The sequence below is a fragment of the Netta rufina genome, assembly GCF_964035555.1.
Source record: "Netta rufina genome assembly, chromosome: 1".
Taxonomy (NCBI): domain Eukaryota; kingdom Metazoa; phylum Chordata; class Aves; order Anseriformes; family Anatidae; genus Netta; species Netta rufina.
The window spans coordinates 108,059,965-108,087,647 of NC_140123.1; positions in this window are offsets into that span (position 1 = coordinate 108,059,965).

Below are 27,683 nucleotides of genomic sequence, written 5' to 3' on the forward strand. Positions count from 1 at the left end.
AGAGCTGCATTTTATACATATGTTTGCCATTATGCATGATTTTATGCAAGGCTTCAATATGTAGACAGGAACCAATTGAAAGCTTTCAAATACTTCACATTTGCTAATCCCTAGCACTGTTCATAATTGCTGTGACTAATCCCAGCTAGTGACCTAGGACTGTTTCTCCTTTCTAACACAGTGAATCGTGAGTATTGAAAGAATATTCTCAACTCATTGGATATTAATATTAGTAAAATTGTTTAGCACCGTAATTGACACAGATTCACAAACTCAAAGAAATTTTCTGTTTCTAATACTTCAGAAACTAAGCTTTAGATCATACTAACAACTGTGCTTAAAAGCGTAATTGTTGGAGGGGAAAGTAAAATAGAAAGAAGGGAGGCTGTGCTTTTTATGACCCCATGCAGCAGAACCCCAAGACAGCCCCACAGTAGTAGAAACTAAGTATCTTTTCAACCTCATAACAGAAAAATTCAGGTATGGAGAGGGAGGACAGGTGGAAAAGTTTAAGTTACATAGGAACAAAAAAGTAACCCTCAATGCTTAGTTAAAGGCTCTTTTCCCAGAAGAAAAATAGTAAAACCAGTCCAGAACTCAGTAACAAACAGTTTAAGAAGACCAACTTTAATTTACACCTATTAGTAAAGTAACAACAGCCAGAACATTTCCAGACAGCTGTATGTAGTGGTAAAACAAACAACTATAAAATGAACTGGCAGCTGTCACCTCAGCTATTGTCAAGTACTAGCCAATAGGCCACTATAAAACAAAGCACTGTAGGTGTGGTGGTTTTTTTTCGTTTTTTTTTTTTTTTTTTTTTCTTTTTCTTTCTTTTTCTTTCTTTCTTTCTGTGTGTGTGTGTGTTTTAATAGACTTTCTTTTCCACTATTAGTTGCAGCTAACTGGCTGAAACACTAAAACAATCTATCAAGCTAAGAAACAAAATAAAGATTAATAGACCAACCTGTCCCTCTTATTGCCTTAGCCACTTCTCACATTTCAGAAATATTTATTTCTGGAGGATTAAATCAATTCCAGTTATTCTTAGAAATAGCGGAATTCTCACATAATGTTTTCATGTTTTAGAAAAATAAGTTAAATAAACTATCAAATAAAACTTCTACAAACCAACAGCAACCCTACAAAAATAATTTAAACCCACAGCTGTAACAACAAAAACTGCTGAAGATGCTGCACATTCTGTTTAAATAAGTTTGCATCTGTAATTCCAGTAGAGACATGACTGCTACTGTTACTGGAATGCCTTCTGGATTGCTTTTTTATTTTACATATTTGTATATTTATATGAATTCCAGCATTTAGCAAAAGGAAGAAAATAATCTCACATTAAAAAAAAAAAAAAAAAAAAAAAAGTATAAAAAGGAACATTACTAATAGTAAATAAAAAACAATAGCTTGAAATTTTGAAGAGAAACCTTACAAGCTTCAATTTGGTCTAAAGTGTTTGTTATTATTTAGGCAGGAAATGAGAAGAGAGAGAAATATAGAGTGACTACTGTGAGTCATCCTTACTGTGGTTCAGACTATGCCACGCATCTGGCAGGCAAGGAAGAAAGGAACTTTATGAGGGCAGCAGAATAATACAAAGCAATATGAAGCCAATAGACAGATCATTTAATAAACTCATATTATGAAACAATTGAAAACTGTTTTGCACCTCGGATTCTCATTCGGTGTATTGCTCCTACACCACATTTTCACTGCAGAAGAGGAGCTCACGGACAGCTGCATACACTGCAGGAATGTCTTCATTTCTGATGGTTACCACAGCACGTGTATTTTCAGTAAAGACAGTTCATGTACACACAGTATCAGCTGGTGTGGATAGATCCACAGCACTTACTGAACCACAAAAGGGAGTAAGAGCCCCTCTTAACCTCCAGAGTAGCACAGCAAAGAAGCAAGGACAGTGGAAGCTGTGGCTGTCATCCTAATAGAGCTCTTCAGCAGAAAAAGAGTGTGGGGGAAGTGAAACAAAGATAAGTTATGGGTGATAACCTGCCTCCATCATTAGATGGTGCCAGATGCTTTGGAGGAAGGAACACAGTTATTAAAGAGAAAAATGTATTTGAAACAACCTGCACAAATAAGAAGCTCATAAGGATTGTTCCACATCCCAGAAAAAGGTTCAATTTTGTGTCTGTAGAAGGGAACAATAACTTCCTAGTAATTTTTTTCAATACACAGTCATGAATCCAAAAGAGGAAAGGGCTGACCTACCAGACCTTTTTTTTCTATGAGAAATGAAACAGGAAGATATTGCTACATTTCTTTAAGGACAGTGATTGATTTTACACCTGTTACATCCCAAATTTAATATTGGTTGGCTTAGTTATTACAGTGACAGTGAACAACATTTGCTCAGAGCAGCTTTTAATATGTGGCAGAGAATATACAAGATAAATCAAGCACTCCAGCTTGATAAAAGAACAAGATAAAACACAGAAAACTGGGGTACCTACTTTGTACACAAATACACAAGAAAAAAATAATCTATGAACATGACAAATATTTAGCATGTGAAGAGAGCAAACCCACTCAAAATGAACCTGATGAACATTTTGTATTTAGGTCCCATCCAAAATATCTCAAAAGTTTAGATGAGTGTTGGCAAATTAAGATTATTCTTCTAACACGTAGCCATAGGTAGCTGCCTGAACAATGCTAACCCTACCTCTCCAGGACATGTCACAGGAAAATTTACCTGTCTACAAGAGAAACTTCTCTGTTGCAATCTGTATGCCACTAACCTGCATACAGCCAGACAGCATCATGTCCAGCATGGCTTTTTTGAGCTACTGCTCCATCAGTTTCTAACTACTTCTGTGTGTAAGCTATGAAAGCACAGGGAAGGACATTGGAAGATATCTGAGACACAATTTAAAAAGTATCTGACAAAATTAATGTACACAGTAAAAAGCTGAGGCCTCCCCAGTTAGATAAAAATTGTTAGCTGTGGTAGGAACAGCAGTCATACATGTAGCCAACAGTGGAAAGATAGAGTGTTCACCAGCAAATGCTTAAGTTACAACACGAGAGACTGACAAGTGGAGATCATGTTTTTTTTTGTTTGTTTGTTTGTTTTTTTTGTTTGTTTGTTTTGAAGAAGAGTGACATAGAAAGCATGTGTGTCGTATTATTATTCAAACACTAAAATTGGAAGACACACCTATTTTCAAAGCATAGTGATTTTGCCACACAATTGCCAACTACAACATCCGTCTCATTTGTCTACTTCCCAAAACTGGACTGAACAACTAATACACGGTATAAAGCGTGCTGAGGAATTCAAGTGAAATAAAAAGTATCTAGGGCCTCAACACCCAGCCTTTAATGCCAGCTTGAGTTATTACTTATCACCAAGTGTAAGAAGTGCAGTCCTGCTGTCTGCTGAACCAGAGGAAGAGCACTTTCCCCTCACGTCGGACTTTGACATGGATGTGGCCAGGAGGCTGAGCCCTGCCTTCCAGTGGCATCTCCTTAGGTCACTGGCCAGGACCATGGCTACAGTTTTAACTAGGGACAAGTGGGAGATTTCATATTCATGTTCAGCCTCTGCATTTGGACCCAAGGTGGAGAGAAGCCACCATTGTCTTAAAATACAGATGAGGTCTATCGAGCAGCTTGGAGCAGGAGATGGGCACTGAATGTGGGGGCAAAAGGTCTTCTAACCTCCCTCTACCAGCTGTAGAGTTTTACAGAATAAACACATCAAGGCATGAACTTTAGGAGGGCAGCTCTTAAGCTAAAGTTAAAAGCATTAGGTGCAGATGTTTGTCTCAGGGTTTCTACAGCATTCAGCCTATTGCCTGGACTTGGCAAAACAGTACAGCATGTGAACTATCCTACCAAAATATCTCAGCTGCAAGTGCTGAAAACTAATCTCTTGGCTAAGTACCTCACTAGGTCCAGGTTTATTGTAACCATTAGTATTGTGATTAAGAGATATTGTACATGAACATAAAACAAATACATATGATGGTGTGTAGAGTTTGGTTTCATGAAAATGTAAATGTTCAATGCACAGATAATATGATTAAAAATGGAAAAGACAGCCTAAGCAAAAATATATATGGTAGATACACAGCAGTGACTGACAATACTGTATCTATTTTACAGATCATTTAAATCAGAAAAATCCAAGATATAATATTTAAATGAGTCTTTATCATAAAACATATCTTGAAAGTTCTGTGGAAGAATAATATCAGCTAGAATATACTTTAAAGATTGTAATTGGACTTTATCCCAGAAAAGGCTAAATAAATTGAAATATGCTTTATATCATTATGCATATTCTTTTGTGATAAAAATAGCTTTATATTTCACAGCAGTTCAAAAAACTGTGCAACAGGGGAATAATAATAAAGGAAAAGAAGCAATCAAAATAAGAAAGGGGGGAGATTTCTTGTATTCCTCTGCAAAAGAAGTAATAAGTGACTTCAGTGAATAATTTCTAAGACTTAAATAAGCTGCATGTATCTCCCTGATGACTCTTGGAAAAATTAAACAAGTGTCTCAAACACTTGTAGAAAGCATATAAGACAATTCTCAAGATTTTTAACGTCAAACATTAACATATGTGAACACAGTATTTATATTCATATTTACTGAACACAGTATTATCAGATAGCCCTCTATGAGAATCCTACAGTAGCATAATATCAGAAGTTTGTAGTCCATAAAATTTCTTCAATAAACTGAAGATTCTCCCCAACATATTGATTCTTTCATATAGTGCTCAGTAAATAAATGTTCTTAATAAATTTTCAAGGATTTTGGACAGGACCAATACCTTTTTTTTTGGACAGGATTCAATACCTTTAAAACAGGTGTAATTCACCTTTTTTGATCCCAAAATCACTTACAGAAAGGATAAATTTCATTACTGTAAGAGACTGGAATTCTGTCTTCCATGGCAGCAAAAAATCTTTTTTCACAGATTGAACATACGCAAGCAAATGAAGAACATAATTTCAGAAGTGTTTAAAATCATATTTTCTACAAGTTTTTAACTCAAGCATTTAGAACTCAAAAGGAGAAGTAAACAAACAAACAAAAAAAAGCATGTATTTTGATGACATTTTACAGACATACATCTAGATGTTTTATAAACATTTAGAAGTGCTTTATAAAACATCTGTAAGTATGTTTTATATGTACACATGCACAGACAAAGCATCTTCCACATCTTCTTTTAATGTTTTGTTTTGCTTTTTCTTTTTGGGAGAGGTAAAAGCTTTTTAATTTCCCTGTCATATTTTGCATTGAAGAATTATTTCAGCACAGAAAACAGTCTTCTCAAAGGCCAGTGCAGCAGGATTTCCGTCTTCAATCTGGAATAGAAGTCAATTCTAAAACTGTTTCTGAGCAGATGATCAGTCCAAGCAGAAGGCAGAATGCTATAAATTATTCTAGGATGAGACCAGAGCTGACATTTAAGGACTTGCAATCTTTATTAGGCATGGAGGTGGTTGTTTTTAAATGTGGTGCAAAGAATCTGGGTCACCTGTGGGCAGGAGAGTGCAGAAAGGAACAAGAGTCCAGGCAGCAGTCGTGGGAAGGCACTGGGAGGGGGAAGCAGAACAGTTTTGGTGTGGTGGTAGATTTTGAATCCAGCAGCAGCTATTCTTGTTATGCTGGCAGTTTACAAAACTGGCCTTCTATCTTTACTTGTATTCTGTCTTTAGGATGTAAAATCAAGTAGCTGCATCACAAGCATTTCTTAAATTATAGGTAAGCAGTACAACCCTGCTTTGCTATGTGCCTTTTCTCTCTTCTTTCCTTTTCTTCCTTAAAACACAAACACAACAAAACAAAGCAGACACAGATGTACTTGGATATTCACTCATTACTCATACTGCCTCGTGTTTTCTCACCTCAATTGGCAACATAATAGTTATCTAGAAAGAACCTCTTCATAGTGAGGGTGACAGAGCACTGGAACAGGCTGCCCAGGGAGGTTGTGAAGTCTCCTTTTCTGGAGATATTTAAGGCCTGCCTGGACACCTACCTGGGCAGCCTGCTCTAAGGAACCTGCTTTGGCAGGGGGTTGGACCTGATGATCTTTCGAGGTCCCTTCCAACCCCTTCAATTCTGTGATTCTGTGATAGCAGCCTGTACTGTCTCTCTCTGTCCACTTCCTATGTGTGCACCCATACACGAAGGAATAGCTGCTGATTGTATGCTTTTCCATTGTATACCACTATAAATAAAAAGTTGTGCTGAATAAATTGCTAAGTGCTATTCCCACGAGGACACATTTTTAAGTTATCATGATCTTGAATCTTTCCACACCAGCATGATAGTGAAAAATAGTGTTTCTCATGGGAAAGCCACAACTTTTTTTTTTTTTTTAATGTCCATTTTTATAGGACATACTACATGATATTAGGTTACTCAAGGGGTTAATAAACCTCAGAATCACTTCTCTCGTCTATAGTGAAGTGGCATAATGACTTCACTGTTGAGTTTTTTTCCTGAAAGGGGGTACATTAGAAAGCACACAGGGGAGATATGAATGCATACCCATTGCCCCTAACCAGCACTTTCAATGCCTTTATAGCGTACCTGAGAGCATATTAGGAAAATAAATAAGAATCTTCAATTTACAGGCTTAAAACGATCTTTTTCCCTTTTCTCCATTGACTTTAAGAATGAATATTGAGAACTTTGGATTTTATTTTATATGCAAGGCTTAAAAACTAATTTACCATACTCCTATCAGCAAACAAATAAAGTCTATAGCTCAGTGATAGATAACAGTTTCCAAGGGGGATACCTATGCCCAAAGCTTTTCAAAGGTATAACACGGAGGATACAATAGTGGAGGTGATATACATCAGGCTTGTTGTCCCCAGACCGTTTCCTTTCAGCCTCAGGGCAGCTATGTATCTGATGAATCTGAAATTCTGTCATGCCCCTGCAAGTGTCATATACACTAACATATATGGATAGCTGCAGCTCGCTTTCTGTGCCAGTGCTGCAGTTATCTCAGTTTGGGGACTCTGAAAGAATCACAGAGGAAACAGACAACTATATTTAAGCCTTAGGGATTGCCATCTTTGTCAGAGGTAGCCTCACTTTCCCATCAGAGATAAAAGGGACATGACAACCTGTTCTGAGACAAGCAAAACTGCAAGGACCAGAAGGTGAAAGCAAAGCTGGAATAAAAAAATAAAAAAAAAAATAAAAAAAAAATAAAAAAAAAGAACAGAGACGTGTTATAAAAGCACAAAAGTGTTGAGAGCACTGATAAATCCCTAAAGCTGGCAACCCTCTTTCAATGGAGCCATGCCAGCTTACTCCAGCTGAGCATCAGGCCTGTGCTCTTTCCAAACAGAGTTTATTAAATCAAACCTTTTTTTTTTTTTTTTTTCTGTGCTGTTACATCTAAGAACTTTTCTCAGTAGGCAACACCCTGCTAATGCTGAGTACACAGTTTTAGAGACACACTGCCTAGGTACTTTTTGCCTGGGAGTTGAATCTTCTCTTTCTGTTTACTTGTCAGTCCAAGCACCTGCTGCTGTGGCAGCAAACACATGATGCTGCATATTTCTGTGCTTCTTGATGTATAATTTTTTTAACCATCACTCCATTGTGAGCATCTGCCTTGCCTGTTTTTGTAACAGCAAACAATCAAGGAGTTCGGCCATTTTTAATAGTACAATTCCCGTTTCTGTCTTTTGAGTAGCAGCACACCAGCAAATGAAAGCTAAAAAGTGTAAGGCCAGTCAAGTTGGCCATCCTCCTTCTGAAATTAGTATTCCAGCCCATACACAATCTGTCATGCTTTGATCCTTCACAAAAAGTATGACAGCATGACAAGGTATTCCACTGCATCTCAACTTTAATTACTTGGAATTTTGTTTAATCAGGAAATCTTCAGTACCTGCCAGGCCAAAGTCAGGGCAGGATGCTGTATCAGGTGACAAGGGTCATCTGTTTCTCTCCGACTGCTTGATATTAACACAGGAGACAGTTTCATATTGCTAGATGTGCTGCATTGGCAAAGAGATAACAAAGTGTGCTATAGACTCCAGAATTCCCTTTGGGTTTCAGGCTTGCCAAAAGCAGTTCACCTTATTTTTAAATATTTTATAGCTGCATAAAAAGTGCCAGATGCTGTTTAGAAACTGGACTTAGAGCTAACCACTCAATCAGAAGAAAAAAAAAATAAATAAAGAAAGAAATTGAAATGGCTTTTATTTAGCAGCTGCCAATATAAAGGAAAAACTCCAAACAAAACAGCTATGCACATGATATAATTTGGCTGTAGTGCCACCGTTGAAGTGACATACTCAGAACATTTTCCATTCAATTTGTGATGGCAGGTATTGTATTTTACATACAAGAGACCTATTTTCTAGTCAAGACAGCTTTTTCCTTGTGTCAGTGGAATAGATGTTTGACCACCTGTTCTCAAAATTGAAATGTTTCATTAAAGAAACATGCTCATTAACTATCATGCACAAGATACTCCAAACTAGATGCAAACTTTGAAGAGGAAGTGAGTGTAAAGAGAGGCAGTGAAATAATTAATGACAAAGCAAAGGCAGTAAACGTAATACTTCTGAACTGCACTAAACATTTGACATAGTGCCTTGCAAAAAAAAAAAAAAATCTGAAAAAATAGCTCTAATAAGAGCACTGTCACATGAATGAGAGCTAGCTAAATTTTACTAAAATGTGTATTTATAAATGAAAATCTATTGATTAATCTGGAGAACAGATATTTTCTGGGTACTATAGGCTATGGTGTTTACTTCCATACACTGATAAGGTATACTAATAATTTCACCTTCTGTTGAGAAAGATACTACCTTGCAACATCAGCATTACAGGAGAAACATGACAAGACACGACATGTTTAAATATATGGTTGAAAGACAGGTAAAATTTGATTCCAAAAAATCTGTGAGAGTATTTGATAAACAATGATCTTAAATGCAGAAGTTTTTTAGATGATAGCATACAGAGAATAATTTATCATAAATCTAGAGTTGGTATAACTACACAACAGCAAAGTGCCAGATGGATGTAGCACGAAAGGGCATATGGTTTTTTGATCCACATTTACTTTTGAGCTCCTCAGTTCCAAACTAAAAGAATTCCGAGTCAGTAATTTCTGTATGAGGTTTAATGTGCCAAAACCTACAAATATGGGAAAAAGAAAAAAAAAAGAAAAGAAAAAAAAAAAAAAAGGAAAAAAGGATATCCATCTATAGGAGCTTAAGGCATCATAAATTTCATAGAAATTATTTTTTAGTTTAAACTATTCTAAAAATATAGAAAAAGAAATACTTAGGTAATTCCTGCTTTTTCATATCTCACAATAAGATGCACTACTTTGTCAAAAAAGGGTGATCAAAGCTTTTCACTAACAAATTCATACTGAGGGTGAGCACACATGTATACTTAAATCACAGAAACCAGCCATCCTGGAACTCTATCCAATAGATAAGGAACATTGCAGTATTGTTTTTGTTCCTAAAGGTCAACTAGGGAGAAGCAGGGAGAGACTCTTTTTTTTAAGCATCCACAAAAAATAAAAACAAACTGCAATAGCTTCTGTAGTTTATTTGAAACTCCTGAAGATCATATAACTGTTGAATAACAATCTAAAATACTTTTATGATACCAGCTATCTGAAATGGAGAAGGATCTCCAAAAATATCAGACTATTTAGATGTACAGAAATTTGATATGAATGAGCTGTAAAGCCTGGCTCAAGCAGTGACTGACACCCTGCATTTTGAAGATGGGTTGTGGATATGTTCTTAATTTTACTGCCTGTCTTTCTGTGAAACAAGCATCATCTGAAATATGAATACATATATAAAAATGCAATCATAAACTTTAAATACTTTTAATAGTTAAGATATTTATAAAAATGATTTATAGTTAAAACTATTGTGATCAGTTTAACTGGCAGAGTGGCCCAGCTTAACCAATGTTAAAACTGGTCAAATGGAAGTGTATATATACAAAATATATTTACTACAAAAAGTCCTGTGGCAAGGGCACAACAGAAATCCAAACCTGTGTTTAAAAAATTCAAGCACATAGGGCTTTTTACAGCCAGTATGTATATGCTTTAGGTTGTAATCACTGCCTAAATGTTCGCACATCTAAGGAATATCTCCATATCAAATGTAACATCAAAATGAGGCAAAATCAAGACTGTATCATTCGAACGTCCAGATATAAAGCTATTTGCCTGTTTATTAATATTGACAACATGGATGGAAATCATTCCGACTTTCTGATTTTTACATTCAGCCAGGAAGAATGAACTTGCTTAATTCCAAGCTTATCACGACTCACCTTCCCAAAAGGATTTTTAAGGATGTCTATCTGCAGATAAAGGATATACATGCAGCTGCAGACCAGCCCTTATTCCCTAGCCTTCCAATGTATATTCTGATGAACAGTTCCAATGATGATCACAGACCTGTCAAGTTCACAAGGATAGTTGAAGACTCTGTGGTAGTCTCCAGAAACTATACATTCAGAAAGGGCATGAGTGATAAATGAAAGCTTTCAGGAATTATCTTTCACAGAAATATTAACTTCCATGAATTTTTCATCTTTTATTATCATTTAGGTGACTGTCTGTAGGCATGAAGAGCCAAAACCTGAGCTAAACCACTTTATCTTCTTTGAACATCTTAGTCAAAATGAGGTGTACTGTCAGCCATACCATTGTCAACACAAATGCAAAGGCAAAATGCAAATCTCAAAGGGGTTTAAAAATTACTAACAAAATGAAATTGTGATTATTATTTTTTTTAATTATCCATTCATTTCCTGTTCATTTCCACTTGTCAACTGGATTCGCTTGTTGCTTCACATGTACGTACATGTCAGAACCTGCAGTGGTATGTTCACATGAATATCTGAGGCCTGAGAACAAATTTTGTTTATTTCAATTTGGCAAATTAACAAAGAATCTTTCTGTAATCTTTACTGTCAAGAAGATAACCCAGCAGAGATCTAATGTCAGTATGCTAGGGTAACTTTGCAGTGATATTATTTAAGAAAAGAGATCAAAAGCTAACAACCTTCCTAGCTTGGTAAGAGCTTCCAAATGATTGCCTTCTAGACAATTTATCCAGAGAACTGCTGATACATTGTCCTGATGGAGAAGAAACCAGCAGTTGATCTTTGCAGGAAGAAAAGCCTTTTAAGCTTCTACTAGCAATCTTGTACAGAAGAAATGATTAAGGAAAAGCCACCTCCAGGCATGAAAAAAATCCTTACAATGAAACAGATGGGATAAAATTAGAATCTGTTATCAAGTCTGAAAAGCTCAGACTAATGCTGTAATTGCAGCACAGAGGAGTACCGTAGAAAGAATTAATAAAGCTGCTTTGAATTAAAAATGGACAAGGAGTATACCATTTGGAAATGAAAGGGTTTAAGATAATCAGTTCTTCCATAGAGGTAACGGGCTTTAGCATTTCAACTGATCTAATAAGCAACTCATCTAACATATATTCATATTAAACTAATAAAATTAAAAGCAAGTCCCAGGAAGATTGAAACAGTGGCTCCATCACTGCTTCAACATTTGCCTTGCAGCAGTTTTGGGACTATATCATACTTTTCAAACTACATGTCTCTTAGGCAAAACCAGCACTATGACATGATCATTGCCAGAGTTTAAAGTGATAAATAAAAAATTATACATACATTACACAGACAGAGCGGGGTGCAGTAGTCAAGTTTTCATAGATATTAGCAAAAAGAAGCAAGAACACAGTGGCTATTAGGGCTTCCTGCATGCCTTTGGACAGGAGGTGGATTCAAGACCCTTCTGTCACAGAGCTTGATACATGGACTTTTGAGTTTATGATGCTCAGTGGTTTCATTCTGAAGGGCTTAGTGCAACCATTCTCAAGACCCAGAATTTCAATGCACCGTGAATGTGCTCCACTGAAAGTGCAACTCTAAGAAGAGAGATCTCCTTTGGATGTTTCACTAAGGTCAGACATTATCAAATAATGCAGTGAATAAGCCATTTTAAATAGATTTAAAATTGCTCTGAGATCTTGTGAACTTGAGCTATCTTTCAACAAATTTAATCCATGTTCAACTTGTAATACAATCTGCAACTTAGTCAATTTTCAGATAGCCACACAGGTTTTGTTTGTTAGCTTGGTTTATTGGTTTTGTCTTTTTTTTTTTTTTTTTTTTTTTTTTCTTTCTTCTAGATTGCCCTGTAGGGTTTGGTTTTCTTTTTTCTTTATTGTATAGTTTATTCAGACTTGAAAATGGTAATTTGACAGAAAGATACTTTGGTTGACATTACGTCAAGTTGTACTCTGCTTCCATCAATAGTATTTAATAGGGCATGACCAGGCCCTATGGTTCTAGTCCATCAAAAAACAAATTATTTACATTATTTAAAAAGAAAAGGTCAGTTGTTTTGCAGCAGCTTTTGAGGCTGAGAAGAAAAAAATATTCTTGCAAAGATCAATAAGCTATGAAATGTCTATAGAGACAGGTATTTTTCTCTTCAACATGATGCGAGTATAGTCATTATCATCTATATTCGACTATTTATTTTTTCATGTATCAATGCAGCTTGTGACTTACATATTTTCAAAGTTAGTAGAAGAGAAAAAAATTCAGTGGTCTGAAAGACACAGGTCTTGGCTGAAGCCGCAGATCTAAAAACAAAAACAGAAATAAAATCAAGAATGCTACTTACAGGATGGAGGTGACCTGAGTCTCATGCCTAAAGATACCTGCTTAATCTTTTAGAACATCCCTTGGAAAAGATCAATTTTCAATCGACAGGAACATTCACTGTTACAAACTTCCCTGCTGGGATACAAAACAGAGGTCATTTATTAAAAAGAATGTAATGAATGGCAGGGCTGATCCTTTTGGTTATTATGGACACATACCAAAAAAATCTATTTAATCAAAGACTGCAAATTAACAGTATGTTAAAACAGGCTGGTTTTGTGTATCTGTGGTTACTGACAAGTCACCAGATGTTCAAGATCAATAGATGTTTTGAATATTTTAATTATTCTTCTGGGTGTAGATCTTAATTACTCTTATGAACTTCAGGTAGTTTTGGCAGACATAGTTTACCTTGAAGCTGTGAGGTTTACTGTTGTTTCATCAGCTAAAACAAGGTGCCAGCATGCTGATGTATAGTCATGCTTTCATTTCCAGTGGCTCCTTTGAATACTAGAAGCTGATTCCATAGAGTCCAGCGTGCCACCCCCACCACAAAGACATGTTCAATTGGCTTGCAAATAGGGGAAAGCTGTTCAGCAGAGAAGGTTTCTCTTTTTTTTTTTTTTAATTCTACATTAATTTACAGGAACAATACTTTCAATCTTGTGGACACTGACAGGGCCTACAAAGAAAAGTTAGAGAAAACATTAAATGTCAAAGAAAATAAACAAAAAAGCAAGCAAGCAAACAAACATACAGAAACAACTCACATCACCTGTACTTGAATTCAGGGAAGGATTAGATTGTAGGGACTACAGAAGAAAGAACAGCGTCTGCTTTCCAGCTAAAGAAAGTGCTTAATTAATGGGTGCCAGGTTAATCTTTCAGGTTGCAGGCAGACAGTTACACAGGTGTGAGACACTGCTGGGGCAGCTGCTAGCAGGTTTGTTCTCCCAGCCACCTGCCTGCGTGCTGAAACTGCCTGCTCACACCACTTCAAAAAGAAGCTGGCAGATATGAAGTCTCTGCAAGGCCTCAACTGGGAGCTTGAAACCAGCCCACAGCCACCATCTCCCCCAGCCCTGGGTTCCTCATGCTTGACCTTGTTCTGCCTTCTTCTACTCTGATTCTTTTCCCCAAACTACAAGTTTTGCCAGTCATGCCTTCTCTAAATATTTTGCAGTCAAAGGAGTAGAATGTTATAATGTTAAGCCATTGACTTTGGTAAGGTAATGTTAACTCATTACCTTGGTACTGAGTTAACAAAGAAAATCTTTCTACTATTTTGTGCTTTTAATGTCTGATACTAGACTAGGTCACATGGTGGCATGAAATACAGGTTACCAGCAGCTAAAAAGAAACCAAAACGTACTCATTAGAAAACAAAACTTACTCATATATGAAAATTCTTTTCATAATTATATTACACTATAAATATTGGAAATAAATACTTAGAATTGGGAGAAAAATTGCTAGAGGAAATAAATCAGATCAAAATTGGCAAGAAGGAAAAGCATGCAAAAAGTCATAGCAAGTGAGGGTTTAAAGTATTTTTATACATCTGTGCACTTCCTAGTAAATCCTTTAAGATGATTGATGGGTATGGACATTATACTGACATCTAAAATACTGAAAATTTGTAATAAATTAATCAATCCAGAATGTGAACAGGACTCATGGGGTATCATCATAATTGTTTTTTCCCTGTTCTCTATAAATTTATCTACCTTAAGTCCTAATTACGCATTTTTGCATACTATGAACGTTCATTTTACATTCCATATTGTTAGTTGTGCCTAATTGCTGCTGCAGCCAGCAGTCTTCCTCAGCTGAAATATGGCATCAGGTTTTGACTAGGTGGATTACCATTTCAGAGCACTTTTTGTCAGGAACTTTTGCTGTTAATGGATGACAAACACTTCTGTATGTCCTAATTTTTCTAGATTACTTTTTGAAGCATTCTCTTCACTCTTGGGCTTGCTGTCATCATCATGCTTAGACTGAACTTAACATCTGATGCACTTTATCATTTTTTTATGCCCAGAGTTGAAGACAACAGCAATTCAAACAAAAAGAGTATGCCTTCACCTCTTATTTTTCCATCCATCCTGCATTGGCTAAGTCATTGACCGTACATATATTTGACAAAAGCACAACTTTCCTCCTGACTCCATGGAGTTCCAGGTCCAGAAGAAGAAACAAGCCCCCAGCTGCTGCATCTTCTGCCCGTTCTGGCTCGGCATGCCAGGCACATCTGCCCAGTCACCTTTATGTCATGCTGGTGGCCCTGAGCTCCAGCATCTGCCCCTGAGCAAGCTGGAATGACATGAGAAGAGCAAAACATGGGATCAGAGGTGTGATGTTAAATTTCATGCACCATGCTGACTCAGAGATGCAAGTTCGAAGTCCAGTTCAAAGATATCCTCCCCCTCCCCCCCCACCTTCATCTGTGCAGGGGCCTCATGACGATGAACTCTTTCGGGCCTGGGACAGACCTGGATGAGCTTCCAGACATAATCGCTCCAAAGTCAATGGCTTGGGACAGGTGGGCCAAATTCACAAATGTGCTGAGACATCAGAAGATGAAGCTGGGCTTGCCATGGGATTTACACAAATGCTTAACCAGACATTGGCTAACTGCCAGTCTTCATACATGCCAGTCTTCAAAAAATAGTTGAAAAAAAAAAAAAAAGCCTTGCCTGCCCATGTGCTTCCCTTAAGCCTGCTATGTGTTTTTCTGCCTTTTGGAACAGTTCAAATACTTTGTTATTCTGGTCCCAGGTTATTACTTAATGAAACAGTACTTTGATATATATCACAAATTAATTTACATTAAGTATATAGAGCCAGTAGGGCCATTTCTGTATTTCTTGTTTTTAGTAGTGATTACTAACTAATAGCTTTAGCATTCCTATAGCTGTGGCATCTGATGACTGCAAAAAGCCCTCAAAATATTAATTAACTGAGACACACAATGCACCTGTGAACAAGGTTTTTATCATTCATTCGCAGATGGGGAAACAAAGACACAGAAAGGTTGAATGACTTACAGAGGAGCCCAGAGGAGGCATTTAGAGGAGCTGGAAACAGAACAATTAGAACCCAGAGTTGCTAACATTTGGTGCTGCACATTGTAACTCTGCATTACATTTCAGATCTTCCTTTCAAATTTCAGACCACCACACCTTAGTAACTTGAGAATCTTCCACTAATAATCATCTTCCTCAAAGCCCTTTCATTGTCTTATCTCTTTGGACAGCACTCCGTCATGCAGCTGTGAGTGATATTTTTGACTCTCTAGATGCTCATGTTCTGCTGCAAACTTGCAGACATTTCTTTACAAGGCATCTAAGACACAGCTTTCCTATCTTGCCTTCACAGATAAAGTGCTTGTCTAAAGTCTCATCATATATCAACTGCAACCCTTTCCTTTTGGCCTTGACAAATGCAATCTCACACAATCAATATTCCTCCAGAAAACATTGCTGAAGAGATCATCTCTGTTAGCCCTTTGCTTTGTCTTTGTCATCTCCCTACTGGTTCCCCTTCATTTTATTTTACAAACATAAGCTCTTGTCTTTATTTTTTAAGTTTCATGAAACCTGCTCCACATAATCTGCATTGGTCATTCAGAATAAAGAGGTTAAGTCCTACCAGTGATGAGCCCCTGTAAAGATGGTGGGATGGCAAAAAGACTGGGACAGAAAAAAAGATGGGGCCATTCTTTTGAACGGAAGACAGTTTCATTTTGAGATTAGAAGAGTGTTAACAAGTACCTGTCAGAATAACTAATATCAGCAAGAAATAAATTAGTACGAAGATTTCTGATTTATATCCAACAAATTAAATGTTAGCTGGTGACACTGCCAAATGTAAATACTTGACTTTAAAACTCCTATAGATGTAGCAGATTTCAAGGCCACAAAATCCTCTTGCTTGCTTGCTGTCTGTCTATCTAGCTACGTACTGCATAGAAAGTAGATAAAAGTAATGTTATCATCAGGGAAAGAGAGAATAGGAGGAAAGAACTCCGCTCCTCTACATCAAATCACTCACAGATTCAGTGAAAAATATTTCTGTTGAAAAGAAAAGCTTCCACGCTGAATCCAGCAGAAATGTAGTATGCAACCAACAGGAGAAAGTGCTCTTTGGTTGGCAATATTCAGATGAATATAGATATTTTAATGCATTGCAAAAGGCCCTCCCAGAAAAAAATAACAAAAGACTATGTAGGAAGGTCTTTCAGTCTCTCCAATGTTGGAAATTCATCGCACAAACCAAATAAGAAAGATAACATTCTTTCCTCCCTTTTTCATGCTAGAGACATTCACCAATTTCAATACACTTGTCAATTTAGGATGTTGTGAACCTGGTGGTGGTGTGACAAAAACTGACACTTCAGATGAGATGAGAATGGGAGGATGGGTACAGTGATGAAAATGTATCCACATCAAAGATGACAACCAGAAGCGAAGAAATTTTGACATCCTTGCCCTAGGTTCTCATAAAGAAAAAAAATGCACAAAATTATTGAAGGATTTATCTGGCAAATGAATGAGTTAATTGGTCATTGCCTTACAGAAGACAAAAAGGAATGTCGGTCAAAAAGAAATATTTTTAAAAGTGCAACTTGAAAAAACATATTCCTTCACCAATTTTCCATTGATGATAATGTACAGGTAAGATGTTTCTTTTCCACATGTAATGAGAAAGGCTATGAAAAAGATACAGCCTCCTGGCATGATAAATGTAAGGATGAATGATTTGCAAACATGAATCCATTGCACAGTATCTACAAACACAATCATATGTTTAGAAGAATTTTTTCTGTCCATCAGCTTTGTTAGTAACTCTAGTAGACAGATATCTACTTGCACTCCTAGACTGTAGTTGAGATCAGGGACAGGACAGTGAGACAGTGCTGTTAAAGGAGCTGTCATGGAGTAGGTTTCCCCTGTGGGACAACCTTCACAGGTTCTTACTATTCTAATGTTATTAAATGGTATTTATACCAGAAATTCCAGACTGTTCATTAGGTACACTTATCAGTCTCATAACACTACAGATAAAAAATTGTGTAGAAAGCAGAACTCATGTATTTTGCATCCTGCCCCTCTTCTTTCTGTATTGTTTTTTAAGGTGTCTCAATACATGTATTAACATAAAGGCATTTAATCAACTGTTATAATGGCAGGGAAGATCTCTTCTTTCACTTTCTTTACAAAAGGGCCAAACAAAATAAGGATGGGATGAACCTAGGAAATAAATCCTACTTGGGTGGGAGGATTTGAGCAGGAGAACTGAGTCTTTATTTTTTAACCCTTTTTTTTTAGAACAAAAGCTTTGTAGGTATGGAAGTAGATTTGACCAGTCAAGGAAACAAGCTACTAGAACTGAACTAGATGTGGCACCAGTAGCATCTGTGTGGAACAGAGGTAAAAGAGATAGAAATTAGCCACATGCATAAACAGGGTCTGAAAGTAACGGGGGACTGTAGAGTAAAAAAATATTTGAGTTGATGGGATGATGGTGAGAGCGGAGCAAATGGAGTGAAAAGGCTGGAAACAGCCAGTGAATGAGAATGTGGTCATCCTGTGGAAGGAGACACCCTTAATAGTGGGTGAGGATGGACTGCAGTGGAGATTCAGGAGAACTTGTGTATTGGGAGTTGGTACTAAGGATGATTTAAAGCTGGAAGAGTTGGAGCATCAGATTCACTTTTTGCTGAGGAACTTCAGACTGGTGTGTTTAGAGAAAAAATGGGATGGTTAGAGAAATGCAAAAACATGCACAAAATCTTTTCAGAAATAGAGAAGACATAGGTAAAGTTGATATAACAGGGTAAATACAAATGGTAGTCAACACTCTGTAACAGGCACAACGCTTAACTGAAGGCAATATAATGCGAGGGAAGAGCGATGGACAGAGATAAGCCATGGAATAATATCTTAATACCAGCATTTTACAGTCTCCTGAGAAAGCAGAATCTAATTGAAGAAGTTAAAAAAGAATGAGCTGCAATAATCAAAGTCCTAAAAGCATATGACATCAGGGGATATTAAAAGTTTTAATGTCCTAACAGTATTTCTTATTTAGTAATTAAAGGGATGAACACTGTTATTAACAGAAGATTTTTATCACAAAAATTGGTCTATTAAAGACCTTTAGTATTCTTAGTCATATTGGATCAGATCATTGCCAAAGAGCTAAAAAGTTAGGGCAGATTTTAATAAATTCACACTTTTTTTTTTTTTGTTGTTGGTATTAAAACCCATTCATTATTAATAACTTATGTAGTTTACATATTTGCACTTTTGCTGAACCATTGAGGTAAATATTATGAACATTTAACAGCAATAACATATCTTTAAAGCCTTAGCATTTGCTGCCAGAAAAAAAAAAAAAAAGAAAATCATAAAACTATCAGAGATGACAGCTGTTGATCCAAGAGCTTTATGTAGCCTAATACTTATTTTGAACAGGAATAAACAATTTTGTTTTTAAAGACCCAGCCATTAGCAGAACAAACAAGAGCCAAAGGAAAAAAGATCCCGTGGCATTTACCTGTCTGAGATGTGTCAAAAAGACCTTGTCATCAAAAGTGTCACAAGCTAATGACAGGTGTAATAGAAAACAATGCTAAAAGCAAACTATTGCAGACCCTTGGCAGACCTCCCTCACGGGGAAAGTGACTAATGGGATTGAAGTCAAAGAGACATTTTCTGTCCTACTGTGAACAATGTAAGATGACTGCCACAGACTTACTGCTGGAGCTGTTTCAACTTGACCCTCACATAAAAATAGAGTATTTTTAATAATGAAACAGCAAGCTTTCCAGATCCTCTTAAGAATAGTATCTCTCTTTTCATGAGGTGACTCTTTCTGAAGAACATATCAAGTAAGCTCAATTGTGAGATAGTACGTTCATTAATAGGTTCTACCTTAACTTCTGTAGAATGAGAATCACTGACCTGTTCGCTGGCAGGGAATTTTCTTTAAGTCAGATGGACAATTATTTTGCTTCATCAGATAAAAAGGATCTACCTTACACTGAAGAAACCAGAATAATGAAACCTTCCTTCCCAGTATCACAGATTTTCTAGGTTGGAAGAGACCTCAAGATCATTGAGTCCAACCTCTGACCTAACACTAACAAGTCCTCCACTAAACCATATCACTAAGAAGTTATCATTGAAACAATTTTTATTAGTTGAAGTTTTGTTTGTTGTTTGTGTAGTTGCTTTTCAGTTTACGATGACTAATTTGGCTTATTTCATTTGTGTCCATATATGCAATCTGAAAACACAGACATATCTGTGCAATTTGAATTGGAGAAGTGATTGCATGTACGTGTGCTGTGAAGGTGCAAAATGAGTAATGAGGTGGAATGCAAAAGCCTGAAGGCAGCTAGGCCTGTCCTTGTCTATTTTGGGAAAAATTAATTTCAAATTAATTTCCAGAAAGTTGCTTGGTGGAAATACTTTATTTTTAGATATTTAGAGAGCAGTAACATTTTAAAACCTGTGTTAGGGTTGTTCAAAGCTTTCAAATATGCCAGCTGGGATATCATGATGTAGTGATGTTCAGCACCATCTCTCTAGGCTAGGATGATCCGTCACCAGTCCAGTACTCCTCCATTCTGCTGTGTCCTGTTCCCTGGTATTTCCTCAAACCAACTGTCCTATCCTTCAGTGAGACAGGTTCTCCTTTACTCCAAGCTTCCTCTAGTTTTTAGACCTCAAGGGATGAAAGACCTCATGTGCTTGGTCACATGCATCAGCAAGCAGGTCCTAGGAGTGGAGTCAGGACCTAATGCTATAGCTGTGGTCACATGTAAAATACTTCTGTAGTGCTTCATCCTCTCTCTTTTCCCTTGGTCCAGTTGGTTGTAAAATGTGGGAGGTCACAGCAGTGCTGTAGAGAGAGACACATGCCTCCACCAGGGACCTGCCACCCAGGATGTGGCTTGGCCCAGCTGTGTGCCCAGGATAGGTTAGGAAGCAGAGGTGGGATCACAGAATCACAGAATCACAGAATTTTCTAGGTTGGAAGAGACCTCAAGGTCATCGAGTCCAACCTCCAACCTAACGCTAACAGCCCTCCACTAAACCATATCCCTAAGCTCTACATCTAAACGTCTTTTGAAGACTTCCAGGGATGGTGACTCCACCACTTCCCTGGGCAGCCTGTTCCAATGTCTAACAACCCTTTCAGTGAAGAAGTTCTTCCTAACATCTAACCTAAAACTCCCCTGGCTCAACTTAAGCCCATTCCCCCTCGTCCTGTCACCAGGCACGTGGGAGAACAGGCCAACCCCCACCTCGCTACAGCCTCCCTTGAGGTACCTAAAAAGAGCAATAAGGTCACCCCTGAGCCTCCTCTTCTCCAGGCTGAACAAGCCCAGCTCCCTCAGCCGCTCCTCGTAGGACTTGTTCTCCAGGCCCCTCACCAGCTTCGTCGCCCTTCTCTGCACCCGCTCAAGCACCTCGATGTCCTTCTTGTAGCGAGGGGCCCAAAACTGAACACAGTACTCGAGGTGTGGCCTCACCAGAGCTGAGTACAGGGGGACGATCACCTCCCTAGCCCTGCTGGTCACGCTGTTCCTGATACAAGCCAGGATGCCATTGGCCTTCTTGGCTACCTGAGCACACTGCTGGCTCATATTCAGCCGACTATCCACCATCACTCCCAGGTCCTTCTCTGCCTGGCAGCTCTCCAACCATTCCTCTCCCAGCCTGTAGCTCTGCTTGGGGTTATTGCGCCCCAGGTGCAGGACCCGGCACTTGGCCTTGTTGAACTTCATGCAGTTGACCTCAGCCCATCGGTGCAGCCTATCCAGATCCTCCTGCAGAGCTTTCCTACCCTCAAGCAGATCGACACACGCACCTAACTTGGTGTCATCTGTGAACTTACTGAGGGTGCACTCGATGCCCTCGTCCAGATCATCGATGAAGATATTAAAGAGGACCGGCCCCAGCACCGAGCCCTGGGGGACGCCACTAGTGACTGGCCTCCAACTGGACTTGACTCCATTCACCATGACTCTTTGGGCCCGGCTATCCAGCCAGTTTCTCACCCAACGAAGCGTGCGCCAGTCCAAGCCAAGAGCAGCCAGTTTCTTGAGGAGAATGCTGTGGGAGACGGTGTCAAAAGCCTTGCTGAAGTCAAGGTAGACCACATCCACAGCCTTTCCCTCATCCACCCAGCGCGTCACTCTGTCATAGAAGGAGATCAGGTTCGTCAGGCATGACCTGCCTTTCATAAAGCCATGCTGACTGGGCCTGATCGCCTGCTTCCCCTGCAAGTGCTGCATGATGACTCTCAGGAGGATCTGCTCCATGAGCTTTCCTGGCACTGAGGTCAAACTGACAGGCCTGTAGTTTCCTGGGTCTGCCCTCCGGCCCTTCTTGTAGATGGGCGTCACGTTTGCTAGCCGCCAGTCGATTGGAACCTCCCCTGATAGCCAGGACTGTTGATAAATGATGGATAGTGGCTTGGCCAGCTCCTCTGCCAGTTCCCTCAGTACCCTTGGGTGGATCCCATCCGGCCCCATCGACTTGTGCACATCTAAGTGCCGTAGCAGGTCACCAACCAGTTCTTCATGGATAATGAGGGCCACATCCTGCTCCCCATCCCCTTCCACCAGCTCAGGGTACTGAGTATCCAGAGAACATCCGGTATTGCCGCTAAAGACTGAGGCAAAGAAGGCATTGAGCACCTCCGCCTTTTCCTCATCTCTTGTAACTAAGTTTCCCCCCGCATCCAGTAAAGGATGGAGATTCTCCTTAGTCCTCCTTTTTGTGTTGATGTATTTATAGAAACGTTTTTTGTTATCTTTAACGGCAGTAGCCAGATTGAGCTCCAGATGAGCTTTGGCCTTCCTAATTTTGTCCCTGCACAGCCTCGCTACTTCTTTAAAGTCCTCCCTAGTGGCCTGCCCACTTTTCCAAAGCTTATAAACCCTCTTTTTCCTCCTAAGCTCAAGCCACAATTCTCTGTTGAGCCAGGCCGGTCTTCTTCCCCGCCAGCTCGTCTTTGGGCACGTGGGGACAGACCGTTCCTGCGCCATTAAGACTTCCCTCTTGAAGAGCGCCCAGCCTTCCTGGACCCCTCTGCCCTTCAGAACCACCTCCCAAGGGACTCCACCAACTAGTGTCCTGAGCAGCTCAAAGTCAGCCCTTCGAAAGTCCAATACAGCGGTTTTACTGGTCCCCTTCCTGGCCTCGCCAAGAATAGTGAACTCCACCATTTCGTGGTCACTCTGCCCAAGACAGCTCCCGACGATCACGTCCTCCACCAGTCCTTCTCTGTTTGTGAAGAGAAGGTCTAGCGGGGCACCTCCCCTGGTAGGCTCACTAACCAGCTGCGTCAGGAAGCTATCTTCCACGCTCTCCAGAAACCTCCTAGACTGCTTTCTCAGGGCTGTGTTGTGCTTCCAGGATATGTCAGGGAAGTTGAAGTCCCCCACGAGTACAAGAGCTGATGATTTTGCAACCTCTGTCAGCTGCCTGTAGAATTCCTCATCCGTCTCCTCATCCTGGTTCGGCGGTCTATAGCAGACCCCGACCAGGACGCTAGCCTTGTTGTCCCTGCCGATCCTAACCCAAAGGGACTCGACCTTGTCATTCCCAGCCTTGAGTTCTACAACCTCGAAAGACTCTCTAATATAGAGAGCCACACCACCACCCCTTCTATGCTGCCTGTCCCTTCTATAGAGCTTATAGCCAGGCATTGCAGCACTCCAGTCATGAGACTGGTCCCACCACGTCTCCGTGATGGCAACCAAGTCGTAGCCTGCCTGCCGCACGATGGCTTCCAGCTCCTCCTGTTTGTTACCCATGCTGCATGCATTGGTGTAGATGCACTTCAGCTGGGCCATTGCGTTATCCTCCGGCCTTGCCATTGTTCCCCCTGGCACAGCCCCAACAATCCTAGCCTCAGCCCCATCCCCCTTCCTACCTAGTTTAAAGCCCTCTCAATGAGCCCTGCCAGTTCCTGGCCCAGGATCCTTTTTCCCCTAAAAGATAGGGACCCGTCTGCGGCCATCAGGCCAGGTGCTGAGTAAAGTGCCCCATGATCAAAAAAAACAAGATTTCTGCGTTGGCACCAGCCCCGGAGCCATGTGTTTAACAGGTGGGCTTTCCGTGTCCTCTCTGAACCCCTCCCTGCCACCATAGGGATGGACGAAAACACCACCTGCACTCCCGCTCCATCCACTAACCGACCCAGTCCCCTAAAGTCCCTAAAGTTTTTAAGGAGCCAGTAGTTTTTAAGGAGCTCTTGTATTATTAAAATTAAATACATGGAGACAGAGCTATATAACCTGTGGGCAGAAACTGAAGAAAACTAAAGTACAATTTATGTTACTTTAGGACTGGAAGTGGAAAGAGTTCTTAGGCAAAATAAACTGAGTTGGACTTCCTACAGAAGATGAAGAAAAGTTCCTCCTCTGGAATGACAAAATATAAATATCTTAATGGATGTGTTTAACCACAAAGCATTTAGTCTAGGAAATTGCTAAACAATTCTTCATGAAAGAGATATCAGGAAAAGAAAAAAAAAAAGTCATTATAACACCACACATATATTGGAAAACAGGGTAAGTCTCAATTTTCCCCAGCAGCTGCTACATTATCTCCAGAGAATAGCATGAGTAAAAGAAGTGAGGGGAGAGGCCGACATCTTTGAGCCCAAGGAAATGCTTGTTAAATATTTTGAATAATTTGTTTAGAGTTGACAAAAAGACAAACCATCTTTCAAGGCTTTAAGATCTACATTTATTTCATATTGGAACAAACATACTTTTAAATGGAATTGGGCCAAATTCCTATTTTTAAACACAGGGTGACAGAGTAATGTTTTTCACTTTCTTGGTAGCCAGGTGATTACCCAGTATGTGAGAAATCCCCATTAATCAGTCATCAGACCTTTAATACAGACAAGCTCATCTGTTTCTCGAAACAGTAATTACAAACCATGACTACTGGTGGTTGCTGCAAACATTCTCTGCTTCAGGGTTACACATTAATGACATATTATATGATACATATTAATTTATAAAGTTAACTGCTATAATATAATTTTGCAGTTCAGCTGCTTTTTTTTTTTTTTTTTATAAAACTCTAAAATAGAGTATATGTCTTTATATTAGTCCGTGTTTCTGTAACTAAGGGAAAAAGGGAAGTGGTTACAAGAAAATAATTGGAAGGAAGGAGTTCTAAAAGAAAGAGATTATGCATTATTTTTTCCTTTTTGTTTTTCTCTACACCTTGTACTTAACAGAGACATTTGAAAACCAATCAGCTTTCTACCTGTTGATTCCTTCAGCTATTTACATTTTTTATCTAGTGCAGTGAGAACATATTTGTTTTTTTATTTTTTTTTTTTATTTCCAACCATGAGCAACTCAGTGGAAATCAGAGATTAGCATTAGGGGCATAAAATGGTCAGTAAAGTACTTTAAAATTATTTGTAAGGAGATAAAAGTTCTAGTTACAGTGCACAGTCTGTTAGAAAACAAATTACTAAATTATGCTAAGACTGAATGAAGTTTGAGATCAGAGACAGTTTGCATTAGCTGAGTCTGCAACCAAAGCAGAAACAATGACCTACATGCAACTTACATAAACGTTTTGGTTCCTTTCCAGAGAAAATGAATTGGACAACTTAAGTACAGTTAATTGAGACTTGATGTCTAATTAATTTCAAGTGATATACAGGATGCAGTAATCTTTTAGCTACTACATGTACATCAAGATTTTTTACATTTAAAGACATGAAATAAGAAAATTGCCAAAGGGAAAATGTTTTTCAATTTCAAAATATACAAGATGGAATCAGGAAGGAAAATATTAATAAATTAGTACTACAGGGACTGATCTTCCAAATTGGTGAAGATTCTCAGATGATTTTTACTCTTTTTTTACTTTTTTACATCAGTTCAGTGTTGAGGTGTGCATCAACAGAGATGCTCACAGCTGACAGGAACAGGAACATTTTTAATGAAAAAATAATTTGTCAAAATTTTGAAAAAAATAGCATTTTTGATTCCCATTCAGTCTGGTATTATTTATGTGTGAAAAATAAAACCTTCCTTTTAAAATAGGGATTTAAACTATTTTTTTCAAGTTTATTTAAAATATTCGGATGATTTGACTTTATCCCACACCCCCCCCTCCATAATTGTTGTAAAGTTTGGTGCCTCTGTTCACACTCTACCCTCCTTGGGTTTACAATACAGAAACATGATAAGATATTCAGAGAATGACTAACTAAAGCACATTAAGTCCATGGAGATCTAAGCTTTGGTTTCATTATGTAGAGACTCTCATTTCGTATGCAAACACTATTAAAATCAAGAATTTTGTTTCTGTTTATTAGAAAAAAAAAAAAAAGAAAAAAAAAGCATTATATATTCAGTAAAATGGTTCAATGTTCTATATCCGTGGTGGAGGGGAAAGAGGGTCTTAAGTTTCTCATGTTTACTGTCCATGTATTGCACAATTAGAATAGCTTTACAGAACAATAGACGAAGATCACCTACCCAAACACAGAGCATAATTCTTCAATGTTCAAAGTTAACCTGTATTAGTAAGTCCTCCTTCTGTGACATCTGTACTCTCACGGATGATATTTCAGTGGGAAAAACACACTCTAAATACATTTTACCGAAGTTTGAGAGGGGACAGGCTTGGGTGAAAGAAGCTGTCATCCTTAAAAAAGGCTACACAGTTCATGGGAAATTAAAAACTGTTCTTCAGTGAGCCTTTGCATTCTCCATTAAGTTTACATCATTTCCTCTACCACTCCCAGGAGACCTCTGAAGATTAACAAATTAAAACAGAATTTTCATATTTCTGTTTCAGCTCCAAATACACTTTCTGTAAATGAAGAATATCAAGAAATAGTCTACCTATTTTTGTTACACCTTCATGGAGACCCTCAAAAAGGGTCTTTGTCTACTCTGATCAGATATTAGCCTCCCAGCACTATACAGAAAATCTACTATATGGAAACTATACTATATAAAACCTATAGAACCTATAGAAGCATTTTCATAGATTTAAGCTATTGATGACCTCCCTTATTCTGACCAACTTGTTGGAGATCCTCCAGATGTTTCCATTTTCCCTTTGAACCTCCAGGCCAGGAACTGTTTTAGTAGCTTCCTCCTTTTTCTCCCATACCCACAAAAAGTTAAAATAATTCAATAGGATTTCTCTCCAGAAGAATTTGGGCTCTGTATCCTTCATACTTGTGTATCAAATTTACAGGTTCTTCAAGGAAGGAAGGTAAACAGAGAAGGTAAGCAAACATGCAGTGAGTACACCAGTCTGACAGTGTAAAGGCATGAAACAAATCTGCAGAGTAGCAAAGACAGTTAGCATTTTCCAGTGATCAAGAAATAACATAATACAGCTTTGTCCTGTGACTGGCAGTGGCATGAGACACTGCAAAGGAGCTCTGATACTCAGCAGTACAGAGAGACTCAGCTTTCTGTAAGTCTTTAAATGCCATTTCAGATGAAAGAGAGACTTTCCTTTTTTTTTTTTTTTTTTTTTTTTAAAGAAATGTGCAGTTCTATCAAGCAAATTGGCACACCTTAAAATGGAGCATATTAACAAGATAGCTCCCCTAAAGGGAGATACTACTTTCACGTAGAAACAAGAGATATATCTAACAACTTATTCCATATATATATATATATATATATATATATATATATATATATATATATATATGAAGCATAGAGGGTTCTTTTTATATCAGTGTAAAGGAAATAGAGGAAATTATCAGTGCCTTACAAGCTAAATCATGTCCTATCTGTCTAAAAGCAATAAAACAACAGCGAAGAAAACTTCAGTTTAAAAACAACTGGAGAAAAAAATTATGCAGGTATAAAGTTGGAACCTACAACTTTTCTCTTCCCTGACAGTGAGTGTAGTTGTTGCATCTGATACCCT